We start from the raw sequence: 11,859 nt of genomic DNA on the forward strand, positions 1-11,859 counted from the left end.
ATGCACAGCAAACACACTGCCTAACAAGCAGAAGACAATGCGAAGCTATAAAGAATTTCTCCAACATTCTTTCTCAAGAGACAGTTTTATATCATTGAGAATTTCGTGCCCTATAATGACCATATGGTGGATTTGATTAGACTTACCAGTGGAATTTCTGAGACCACTTAAAGATCCTCTTAAGTACATGTTCTATGAATCTTTAATAACAGGATGTATATAGAATAGATAAAGATTCAATATACTAACACAAAATTGTAAGTGTTTGCCAAGATACAGGTTTCTCCATGAGATTTACTACTATAGTGGTCTTTATATATTTAAAGTATATAATCTTCCCTAGGCCTCTCTGCCATGATTACATGGCCACTATGATCTGCTCAGTGCTTTTCTGACTGTTCTTTATGTCTGTCTTACATTTCTCATATAATTATATTTTATCATGGAGCATTCAATGCTCTAATTATCAAATACATTAAAATAAAATTTATATAAAATAACGATATAAAGTACAATTTCATTATTATTATTATTCTCCAGATAAGGAGTTTATTGCCCATAATGTAAATGTTAGTAAGTTGTCATATAAGAGTGTAAATGAAGCAGCGCACTCATGAATGCAGACTATGTTTGTCTTCACTAGTTAACATTGAGCCTCTCCTGAGTTCTTCCCACCCACCTTCTCAAGTTCTGCTGCTCAATTTTCTTTTCATTTCTTTCTAAATCAAGGGCCATAGGACTGGAAGTGGAAAACAAGAGCTTTGTGACCACATTCATCCTGTTGGGCTTCTCGGATTACTGCATCTCCAGACGCCCATCTTCCTGGTGTTCTCCGCCATCTGGAAAGTCACTCTGGTGGGGACCTTGGGTATAATTGAGGACATAAGGATCAATCTAACTTCATATACCCATGTACTTTTTCTTCAGCCACCTATCCTTTCTGCACATTTGTTATTCCAGTGTAATTACATCCAAACTGCTGGAATTCTTCGTTGTGGAAGACAGCACTATCTCATCTACTGGATGTATTGTACAATTTTTCTTTGGCTGTACTTTTGTGATTACAGAAATGTTCATATTAGAAACGATAGCTGATGACTGATTTGTGGCTGTTTGCAATCTCCAACTCTACACAGTTGCTATGTTTCTTAACTCTATGATCTGCTGAGTACCTGGAATTTATATATGGGGTGAACGGTCTTCCCTGACAGTAGTTTTATATAAATATAAATATAAATATAATATAAATATAAATATAAATATATATATATATATATATATATATATATATATATATATTTATCCTGTGCTGCCTCCTCTTTCAGCCAGATGGTGAGTTTATCTGTAAGTCCAGCGAGGTTTGTCGTCTCCTGATGATCTTCACCTCTCATGTCTCCATAGTTGTCACTGTCATCCAGATGCCTTCCACTGGTGGATTTGGAAAAGTGTTCTCCACCTCTGCCTCCAACTGACTGTCATTACCATCTTCCACGGGATCATTCTCTTTCCCTATTGTGTTCCCAATCCAAAATCTCATGTGTCCTGGTCAAAGGTGCCAGTGTGCTGTTTATAATCATGATCTCCATGCTGAATCACCTTATCTACAAACCCTAGGAGCAAAGATCTGAATGAAAGTGCCAGGAATTTAATCAACTCCAAACATATATATTTATTTTTGTCCTAATTATGTATTTCTTTTTTTATATATGCTGCTGATGATAGTTTTGCTTTAAATCAATAAGTATTCTTTAAATCAAATAGCACCGCATATGCCATGATTTTCTGTACTTATAATGTATTACAATTATCTCTCGCTTAATGTACATATAGAGCATTCTGATTTGTTCCATCTCAGGAGGTTTCATAAAAATGTGTGTGTGTGTGTGTGTGTGCATGTTTGTGTGTGTGTGTGTGTGTGTGTGTATATATATATATATGTCAAAATGGACCCTATGGACATCAAGATTAAAAAGAGTTGTCTCTAGTTGGGGACTTATGAACAATGGGACTCTTGTTATGGTTTAGCTTTAAGCTGTGGTTAATAAAAGTGCCACAAACACATGTAATGTCTTCATTTCCTGGATCCACAGTCAAGACTTTGTCACCAACTCTTATGACTCAGGTAGGAGCCAACAAACAGCATTTGTTTCACCTTGAAACTTTATTTCAAGTTCAATGATGACCTTGGAGTTTATATTTATGAAACATATCTGACTTTAAGGAAAGAGTGCTGAAAATATTACTACTATCTATGTCCATGACTCATTTTTTTAGTAGCAATTTAATATATTTGAAAGTGTTGCAGTAATGCTGAATATGAAAAAAAAGTTTAATTTACTTCTAACAATATTTATTTCCATTACTGAGTGGTACAAAGGCCAAGATTAATCAAATGTATTTTTGATCACCCATTCTCACAATAAATTTATCCCTCCTACCAGTGTTCTTATCAGTAAGTGATATACACATCTACTAGGTAGATTAATCAAAAAAGAAAATATTATTTATAATTCTATTACCTCTCACAGACATCTGTCAATAAATCGTGTTGCTTCTATTTGCAATATAAATCTACTTTTTCAGGTGATGCCTTCTGAGCCATCACTGTCATGGAGTCTGTCTTTAGCAGTTGATACTAAAGTAATCCATTCTCCTTAATTACTAAACTTACATGAACTGCTAATCATAGATTGTCTAGTAAGATGTCTAAAATTTAAAGTAATTATCATAATCCAATATTTTTCTTAATAGAAACATTAATTATGATAAAAACTAACTTTATGCAAGGGGTGAATTTGCTTAACTCCTTGAAGTCATTATTTTAAATTTAAAAGATTTTCAAAGAAATATTTTTAGACAAACACCCATGTAACTCCCAAGTGGATCAATAGATAGAACATGACCAGCTCCCCAGAAGCCAGTCATCAGCCCTTTCATCTCACTCCTAGGAACAGCCAAAGTCTGACTTTTATAGTCATATTAATGAACTTGTTTTTTTGATATGAACTCAGTGTCTAACTGTTCCTCTCAAAAAACACAAATTGATATTTCCTCTTTGCAAACTTGAGGAGAAGGAAATCATGCAGTATATACTCCATGTGTCTGACTTGTTTTTAACAATTACTTTTACATAATTGTGGGGTACAGTGTGTTGTTCATACGCTGTAAAATGATTCACTTAGGGAAGATAGCATATTTTGAACCTTAGTCCACCATATATCTGATTTTTATACAGGAGCATGATAACTTTATAGGTTTTTCGTGTTGTTGCATATATTTATAGTTCATTTAATTTTGTTTTCTTTTAGTATTTCATGGTACAAACATACGAGATTTTTTCTTTAATTCAGTCTACTATGATGGACATTAGGGATGCTTCAGTTTGAGGCATATATGCCATTGTGATACATGTAAGTACTCACTAAAAGGGAGTTTTCACCTAGAAGTATTGCACATTTAATGTTCTCTCAAATTTTCAATGTGGTTGTATCAATTTATACTAATAGCAATTATTGCAACTTCTAAAGTTATAATCTACTTCCTTGCCAGCACTTAGTATTATTAGACTTTATGATGTTTACCCATTTGCTCTATGTAGGATATTTTACTGTCATTTTAATTTGAATATTTATGATCGTTGAGGTAGGGCACATTCTAATACTTTTACTAGTTTTTCCCTTTCTAAAGTGCCTTCATTTTCTCTTTACCAACCTTCTTTTAAATTACTTGTGCTTAATCTTATTTATTTGAACATTTCTTGTATATTATGAATATTATGTCTTTGTCAGTAACATACCTTGGAAATACGTTTGAATTTTGGCTTTACTTTTTACTTATTTAATATCCGTTGATTAAGAACAAGTTTAAATTTTAGATTAGTCAAATATATTACTTTTCTAATTGTCTTGGAATTGCTCAAGATAGTATTTATCTACCCTTGAAGTAAAAATCCAGTCTTCTATATATATTCAAGAGTGTTTTTTGTTCTTCATTTTTTTAACAACAAGTCACATAAAATTAATTTATTTGTTGGATATGATTTTCAGGACTATGACAGTTTTCTTTGATCAACATTATTAGGTTTCTCTTTGTCTTTGTCATGCTTCCCTGTAGGCTGAGAGAAGATAATTCCCATGATATTTGCTTTGAATAATAAAATGTGAGAATAAGTGTTGTAAACTCCATAACAGAAGAAGCTTTAAATGCCTCTATGAGGTCTGAACTTTCTTTTGCTTTAGCTCATGCCTTCCATCTGGGTATCAGCACACCACCAGTAGTGAATGTTCCTTCAACCTGGTTCCTGTAAAGAGAACATATGTGAAATTGAGCCAAACTTAGCAAAACACAGCATAGCAGAGCTGCACTCAAATTTACCTACATGAATATTCCATTGTCACATGCTATTTAGTGAAAAACAAATACATTCTCTCTCCCTTCCTCTGATGCCAACTTGGTCATAACTAATGTGTCCATAAATGTGTTTATCAGCATTACTGTTAGCTACTGCCTCATTAACTCTTTTAAAAAAACATCCTACAATCAATGGCTTAAAAGAATAATCATTTATTTTTAAAGATATTCTGGTCACCTAAGGTGACTCTGCTTCTGGTTGTGGAGGGGAAGTAAGTTTTTCTTCACAACAAGTTTTGTCAGTGTGGATTGCTACACGTGTCTTCCATAACCCTGTGACTAGTTAGCTATTTATGGAAATGTCAGAAAAGTAACAGGCCCAGTGAAAATTTTCAAGGTCTGAATCACCATACTTTCTCTTCTTTTCATTTGTTTATTTATTCACCTATTTTGGCTGCTGGTTGGTATGGAGATTTGAAGCCTTGACTTTAGTGTTATAACACTGTGTTCTAACCAACTGAGGTAACAGGCCAGCCCTCCACCCTTTCTCTTCTGCCAGCACGTCATTGACAATGTCACATGGCTGAGCTTCTACTCCAAAAGTGAAAAATGCATTTCACCAGCAATGACTTATGAAAAGTTCATGAATACAGGGAGATGATTAATCATTGGACCCAGTCACTCAATCTACCTTGGTTAGTTTCATGGCTCTTTTCTAGATTTCACTGAAGAAACTGCCATTGACACATATTCTAAATTATTATAGCTTTGAAATAAATCATCATATTAATTGTAGCAATTAAAGGTATTTTTTTATTCTCCTTGGGTAGTTCCTGGTTATACCTGGTCCTTTGATTTTTGTTAAAACTTCATCATTTACTTTATTCATATTAAGGCATATTTTTGAAGCCTGAACCTCTCATGGGCTCAGAAAATTATTTGTTCTTTAGATCTGTGCTCCTAGGCATTTTTAGCTGTAGTCAAGTCTTTTCTGCTTTATTGGTCTATAGTCCATCATCCCCTGAAATTATGTTTAAATGGTATTTGCTAATATTTAATTTTCACTGTCTTTATTGATTTGACTTTGTTATTTGATTTATTCCTTTATTATTATTTCTAATAACATTATTTTTAATTGAATTTGTGAGGAATGGGGGAGGCAATAAAAACTATATATTGGTCAACATATTGAATAAAAATTTCCACCCTTACTTTGTTTATTTCTCCACATATGGATGATGAATAGATAAATATACATATATGTGTAGCTGTTAATTAAAATACATAAAGTTAAAGAATTGACAGAGATAAACATAAAGTATTACCATGAATATCTTTGTTTTAGACTTATGAATCAATTTTATTTTCTTTTTCACTATACTTTCTTCTCAGTAGTGGTTTAATTTTTAAATATGTTAATATTTTTGTTATAGTAATGAAACAAACTACTTGCTGGAAAACCTTGCAAAAAATGCCTTGATGTATACTAGTGTCACTTCTGTAAATTATCTATGCAAAGAAAAAAAGGGAAAATAGCTTAAAATTGGCAGTGTTTATATTTGACAATATTACTGCAGACATTATCTTCTTTATCAATTTTTCTTTTTTCCAACTTTCTTACTGTGGATACACAGTATGATATATTTATTCTATGAGATAAATAAAGAATGCATTTTTTAGCTCAAGAGAAAAGTTATATTGGGCAAAGTGTTCAGTTAATTATCAGTTTCAGGCTCTAAAGAAGATTCAGTAAATGGCTAGTTATGTAAAGTGTGAAAGAGATTAATAATCTTACTTTCAGAAGGATATTGTCAACTTAGATTGAAAAGACCAGTCATATTTTGTTATAGAAAAATTTCAAACCAAACTATGAATAATAAACAGTGTGGTTTCTGGCAATGGAGTCATAGGTAATTTCCAACAGCAGTATATGTAGACTATTAAGAGAATAGAATAAAATATGAAAACATGAAAAACAAAACATCTTAATGAGAGCATCAACAAACTATAACAAGTCAGAAGCAGTTTCTAACAGCAGATTCAGAGAAAACACTCTCTAACATCTGTTTAGATGCTAGACAAATGAAAACAGTTGAAAAAGGGATCAGTAGACAAACTCTAATGTTGTTAGCCGGAAAATGAGATGTTACTAACATAAGTGCATCAGGAAACATTAAACCTGGAGATTGGATGAAGGTTAGACTAGACTGCTGGTGTCCTAAATGCCTGGTGGAAACAAACAATAATATTATCTTGATGAAGATTAAATCATTGAGGACCTCAACTTATATTCACACATTAGTTTTTGAATGTAATATCTGGTACATAATCAAAGTTTATCAAGCACATGAATATATAGGGCCATATAAGAAAGACAAAGCGAAAAAATATAATAATTTTAAAAATTAGAATTATTGGATACATATTGTAAATCAACTAGACATTCTGTTAAGAGGAGGGCAAAACTTTTTAAAAATAAAAATTTATGAGGAACTGAGAATCATGATAATTTACTAGTGTGATTTAGAAAGAGAAGTGAAAAGAAATATTATTTTACAAATACAATAAATGAAATTAAGAACAAATAAAAATTTCAATAGCAGATTAAACACAGTGGAAGAGAGAAAGAATATATAGAAAGATTTATCACAGGAGAAAATAGAATAAAACAGACTAATACAAAAAAAATGGAACAGTGCATAAGGTAAGAGACGTAGAAGATACAATACTTATAGGATACCCAGAAGCTTATCGGAAAAAAGAGAAAGAGGAAATAATACTTGAAGGGATAATTGTTGAAAATTTTCCTGAAGGAAAGGAATATATCAAGTTATATATACATGCTTATGAATGCATGATAGCAAAACTGTAGAAACACAATAAACTAATAAGAAAATTATATTAAAAGGAGCAAAAGAAATAAATAAAATTACCCCTGAAAATGGTGACTTGACTGACAGTTAACTTCCCGTCAGTAAAAATGAAAAACATGATAGTCAAAAGATCTCATCAGTGAGTTAAAGAAAGATAGTTTCATGCTTTGAAGTCTACACTGAGTAAAAGTATCATTCAATAACTAAGCTGTACTATTTCTCATAGAATATAACTAAAGGAGAATTTGTCTAAAACATATGTACATTAACATAGATTTGTAAGGATATATACAGCCCTAGAGTTTCTGACACAGGTTTTTATGGAATTTATGCAACAGAAAAACTAATACACCATATTATTCCATGTATCTATCAATTGCCTCACTTAAAATGTATATTCAACATGAGTTGTAATTTAGAAAATTAAGATAAAATAGTAAATGACAAGGGCACAATATCATATCTGTATGTACAATGATGCTGAGTATGTATTTACAAAAACAATCAGATGTCCAATAATGGGATTGCTAAGAAAAACTGAAGAAGTGCTACTCTCTAATCATACTGTGTTGGTTTATTGAGACAGCATTGTAATATTTTCTCTATGATTTTGGAAGATTTACTTTTTAAAAAAATACATAATGAATAAAATTGTGGGTTGATTGTTATTGTTATTTTTCTATGACAAAATGATCAATATGTGCAACCTTCCCATATAAACACACCATTTAAAATTAATTATATTCTAAATTAGGAAGAAGGCACTTTCTTCCAATTGTCTTGTTTGTACCTCATTTCAAATCCCAATCAAGCTTCTCTAGGGCTTGATTCTTCAAGGTCATGCAGTTAATTTTAAAATACACAGCAATATACAGAATATAGTTTCCAAAGCTGACTCACTATTGAGAAGTTCTGTATGCCGTATATGATTTTTTAATGAGAAAAAATGTAATTTGCTTTGCACCTATAGTGCCATACAATTTAAATGAAACTCCTGTTGCCTAATTATAAATGAGAACAATTTTTATAAAAATTCACATTTTTGATAAACAATGCTCAAAATTGTATTAATTTAATCAAAGAAACCTTCAATAAATAATTCTGAAAAGGATATCTGATTTCCAGTGACTTGTTAATGTAAACATTAAGTGTTATATTTTAATTCTGGTAAATTCTGAAATGAGAAATAGAAACACTGATGTGAACTTAGTGGCACTACAGTCTATACAACTAATTATGCTGAGATTAATTTCATACATCTTTAAGAAACAATGTGGATTTGTCTTGGAAACTCATTTATGTACTTTAATGAGGGTTAGGCATTTTGGTGAATATTAAAGTAATATTAATTATTTGTTCTCAATTTTTCACAATCTTTTAAGGGAAGACTGAAAAACTTATAAAATTGTAGATAAATATGTCAGACTTTGTATAACAATTGTGATTTAAAAACCATGTAGGTGGAAACCAGTCAGAACAGTATAACTTTGAAGTCTGGATTAGTCACCAAAGATTTCTGGAAGAGTGTTGCCTGGAATTTGCCATTAAAAGGTAAGAATGCCTAGATTTTGTTGCAGAAAGAGGTCATTCATGTTAGAAGAAATAATTGATGAAGATATTACATTGTAAAATAACAAATTTGTGCGTGAAAGATTGAAAATGCTGGTGTGAGTGAAATAAAAGGAGGAGCAGTGAAGAGTCTGGATATGTAGTTATATTATTTATTATGGAAATCCAGACAGAAATATTTAGATTTCTTGTGTTTTGGAAGCAGGTCATTTTGAAAAATGTGTGAGGATTTGAGCATCATTCTAAAATAGAATCTAACAAATGTCAGTCTTGCAGGGTGGGAGAAGGCAGGCTGAAGATCCAGGGCTATCTAGCTGAGTAATGGGAGTTTGGGTGGGAATAAATACAGCAGCACGTTTTGAAAATTTCTTTCATTTTGCTCTTAACTGCCTGTCTGACAGTGTGAAGCTGAAATTAAAAGAGAATCAGAGGAAAAAAAGAAGGCCTGGGGGAAAAAATAAGAGAGAAAATAAAGATTTTGTGTTCATGGATCCAGATATTGGTGGAAATGTGAATCAGAGACAGAAGGAAAACTCAGAAGGGAGTTAGAAGAGAAAGCTCCTTCTATGATGCCTCTCATAATGGTTTCCACTTCCTGTTCTCAATTTGCACCATTATCTGCTTCCTATGGGATATCTATAGAAAAGCTAACACTTGAAAATAGTCACACAGAATTGGGAGTGACAGCTCAGCACCACTTTCAGTGAGAGCACTTACTAGCACCACAGTCCCCTCATGTCTTGAAATGAGAAATACCCTCAGAGAAACACACTGTTTACATTCCCAGTGGCAGGCTCTGTTGAGTCACAACAGTTGTGATCTGTCCTATTGCCATGAACTAAGATGTGCTTCCCTCTGATTCCTTTATTTGTTTTATTCTGCCTTTACAAATAATAGACTGTAAATGAAATTCATGTATTAGTTCATAATTATTTATAAGGAGCAGAAATATTGTAAGCATTTTGTATGCACATATATGTATATAATTTGTAAATTAACTTCATGAGATAACCACATTTCTTGTGTTATAAATGAAGAGATGAGTCACTGATGGGTAAAGGGGACATTCCGTGTTCCAATAGTCAGTAAGTGGCCAGAGATTCAAATGAGGCACAGTATAAAGGCCAAAAAATAAAACATTGGTGCATATTTTGCACATCATTCGGTGGTGGTGTTTTTCATCGGGAGCCTTCTCCATCCCCTCATTCCTACTGTCTCTGTTATGTCCAACTGCTCAGGATGAACTCTCTGATTTCCTCCAACAGGAATGATGATGCTGACCGAGGGAAATGACAGTGCTGGAGCCACTTTTGTCCTCTTGGGCTTCTCAGAGTTCCCACACCTCCAGGCACTCCTATTCCTGGTGTTCTTGGCCATCTACACTGTCACTGTGGTGGGGAACCTGGGTATGATTGTGGTCATAAGGCTCAATCCCAAACTTCAGACACCCATGTACTTTTTCCTCGGTCATTTATCCTTTTTGGATTTTTGTTATTCCAGTGTAGTCACACCCAAACTACTAGAAATCTTAGTTGGGAAAGACAAAACTATGTCCTTCAAAGGATGCATAACACAATTTTTCTTTGCCTGCACATTTGTGATTGTGGAAATGTTCATGTTAGCAGTGATGGCCTATGACCGGTTTGTGGCTGTTTGTAACCCCCTGCTCTACACAGTCACTATGTCTCCTAAGCTCTGTGCTGTCCTGGTAGCTGGAACTTACATATGGGGTGGACTCGGTTCCTTGATACTCACATATTCTCTTTTGAAACTATCCTACTGTGGATCTACCATAAATCACTTTTGCTGTGAATATTCTGCCATTCTCTCTGTATCCTGCTCTGACACCTATTTCAGCCAGATGGCAGTATTGGTCATTTCAATATTCAGTGAGGCATGTAGCCTCCTGGTCATTTTAACCTCCTATGTCTTTCTAGTTGTGACTATCATCAAGATGCCTTCTACAGGTGGACTTCAGAAAGCCTTCTCCACCTGTGCCTCCCACCTGACTGCCATCACCATTTTCCATGGGACTCTCTTTGTTCTCTATTCTGTGCCCAAATCTAAGAGCTCATGGCTCTTCATTAAAGTAGCCACTGCGTTTTACTCCATTGTGATCCCTATGCTAAATCCTCTTATCTACAGCCTTAGAAATAAGGATGTGAAGGAGACTGTCAGGAAGTTAGTTCATATTGAATTGCTTTCTCACTCGATGTAACCATGAGCGCGCGCGCGCGCGCGCGCGCGCGCACGCACGCACACACACACACACACACACACACAATTTTCTACTCATTTTTAAAAATGTGCTTTATGCATTGCCTTCGTGGTTATTAATTAATTCTCCAAATAATGAGATAAAATGATTCAGGGTATTAGTTAGATAATTTATATATCCATAGCTATTAAGTATCATTATGCATTAACCATGAGCTGTCAGTAAAATAAAAGAAAAGGAGATAAATATTCTCTTTATATTCTTCCCAGGATGTAGTAGGCTAAATAACGGTCCTTTAAGGATGTCTATATCTAATCTTCAGAAACTGTAAATATGTTACCCTTACACACTACCCTCCTTTCCCACTTGCTTTCCCTCTGTCATTGTGAATTATGACAACAATTTAGATAAGTACTTTTGAATAATAATCCTCTATGTCACTTCTTCCAAAAAAGGAATGACAGAACATTATCAGCACTTTGCAAATTGTGCATAAGCCCTTTTCTATTCACTGTGCCTACCCCACACAAATTCATTGTGGAGATTGAGCTATTCAGAATAATTATTCTCTCAATGCACCCCATAAGTATAGATTCTGAGAGTATAAATCTTAATTTTGCCTCTATATGAAATTTATATAAGTTGAATCTTAGAGTATATGTTCCATTATGTCATATATGTGTTGAATTTTCTGCCCCACTGTGATTTGTCTTTTCAGTGTCTTGTTGATGTATTTAGGTGCACAGCTTTCCTCATTTTTAATGAAGCACAACTTATCTAATTGTACATTTATATAGGGAACTGCTTTTAATATTTTATTTAAGAAACATTAATTTCCTCCAACAAATA

At 33.3% G+C, this 11,859-nt stretch overlaps 1 pseudogene; it reads left to right on the top strand.

The window, feature by feature from the left end:
- The first annotated feature begins 10,031 nt into the window (after positions 1–10,031).
- LOC134377217 (olfactory receptor 1165-like) lies at positions 10,032–11,010 on the top strand (annotated as a pseudogene).
- Positions 11,011–11,859: the final 849 nt, after the last annotated feature.

This window comes from Cynocephalus volans, chromosome 4 (assembly GCF_027409185.1).
Source record: "Cynocephalus volans isolate mCynVol1 chromosome 4, mCynVol1.pri, whole genome shotgun sequence".
NCBI lineage: Eukaryota > Metazoa > Chordata > Mammalia > Dermoptera > Cynocephalidae > Cynocephalus > Cynocephalus volans.